The sequence below is a fragment of the Coenobita brevimanus genome, chromosome 86, assembly GCF_032717465.1.
Source record: "Coenobita brevimanus isolate Jiangsu-jjx chromosome 86, ASM3271746v2, whole genome shotgun sequence".
NCBI classification, from domain to species: domain Eukaryota; kingdom Metazoa; phylum Arthropoda; class Malacostraca; order Decapoda; family Coenobitidae; genus Coenobita; species Coenobita brevimanus.
The window spans coordinates 21,814,270-21,816,255 of NC_137039.1; positions in this window are offsets into that span (position 1 = coordinate 21,814,270).

Sequence of the window (1,986 nt, forward strand, 5' to 3'; positions counted from 1 at the left end):
GCCCTGTGCGATTTTTCTTAGTGACATGTATGACTATTTCTGTGTTTCAGAAAACTTCGTTTTGTCCCACAGAAAGCAAAACAACAGGGAATCTCAAAACTTTTTTGTTGCGCATATGGATAATGGATTCAGTCCCCAAGAGATGAATGGAGGTTTTTTGATCATGCAATATCATCAACAGGCGCACAAGCCGGCCATCCAGCCTTAAATGAACCTGAATGCGGTTGTTTACCCTCGGAACCCAACACCTCAGATGCAATTAATATGGGATTGGCTGTACTAACTTTCTATCTTCAAATGTGTCCTGAGACGCAAGGCATACTCTATGAAAGCAGAACGTGTATACTTCCTGCTTGACTTTGTTCTTACTCTGTTGGAGAACGAACTGAAATAAACCACTGCCACTCCCATAGCTACAACGCCAATTTCCACAGGGAGCCCACCGTTCACTGATTTGGTGTAGTGCTACCTTCAGGTGACTCTGTACTTGTTACTTTCAGGGGCGAGCGATTTGTTACTCCTTAAATATCTGGATTAAGTAGCCTAGCCTGGGAACCCTGTGCTCCCGATGAGGTAATAAAGGATTGGATAGATCGGCCTTGTCCCACGGCCCATCACCATCCCCGCCCACCTCACCCTTCTCTTACCTCCCCACATCAAACTTTCCAACTGCTAACTCCATCCTTCACCTAGAGTCCATTATAGGATGTAATCGTCCCCCTCTGCTGAAGCACGCACCACATACAATTCTCTGGACCTTGATATTTACTAGTACTCCAACTATGACGTGCTCTTACCTGCCAACTTGTTTCACAGTAAATGTTTCACACAACATGCCCTACTACCAATCAGCCTTCCGAGCCATACCCCCCCCCCTTCCCACTCGTCGTTGCACCCCATTCCCACCCCCTCCACAGTTCTGAAGAACCCAAACTGACATATTACTAAAGGTCGCTGGACTAATTTTGTTGATTTTTGGCAGATGCCTCAGTATGCATAGCTTGAACTGCAATGATCTGAATCGATATGAACCTGAAGGGATGTACAAGACAGCGGAGTCCTGAACTGCCATATATATTAAACACACACACACACACACTGCACTATAGGACTGGTTTTTGGCACACACTTCGGACCAAAGTCGCCATAATGAACCTGAAGTGACCTGAAAAACATTCAACTGACTGTAACAATCTTGATTCTAAACATGGTAAAAACGACAATGGATGACTAGAGCAGAACAGAACTACCCTGAATGAATTTAACTGGACATGATGTGACTGAACGAGAAAGGATGGATGACCCTACGCGGAGGTGAATGGCCTTGACCTGACACAAACTCACTTGACTGATATGAAAGAACTGACTGGACCTTACTGACCTCAGGGAACGTAGCTGGACCTGAACTGCCCTCACCTGACCTATTTCACTTGACCAAGCCTGGTGGTCTAGTGGGTAAAAGCGCTCCAACCGAATGGGGCCGCAGGGTTTACATCCAAGGGATGGTTGGGGTTATTTACCAACATAATGTCGTTCAGGAAAAAGTGAGGCTGGTCATCCTCGCCTTAAATGTCGTGCCTAGCCCCGGGCCCCTACACTTCGCATGGGGTAATAAAGGAATGGATGATGAATAAAGGATATGGTTATGTATTTACTATTTCTTCCTTTCTTTCTTTGTTTTATGCAGAAGCGGTAGTGTCTGTGGTTCTGAGGGTTGCAGTGGTGGAGGAAATTCACACCCACATGAACCCCATGGAGATGCGAGGCAGATATTACCAGATTTACTAACACTGACCTGGGTATGTGCAGTGGCTGAGATATGCCCTGAGTGAAGAGCTGTAGTATCTGATGGCTGATTCATTACGTCAACCTAAAGGAAGAGATGCAGTGCTTTAAGGATCTATCTATTATCTACTCGAATATAAATACAAGTAACTGGAAAAGTCAAATAAAGCAGGTTGGGTGGGAGACAGACACAGGTTAGAG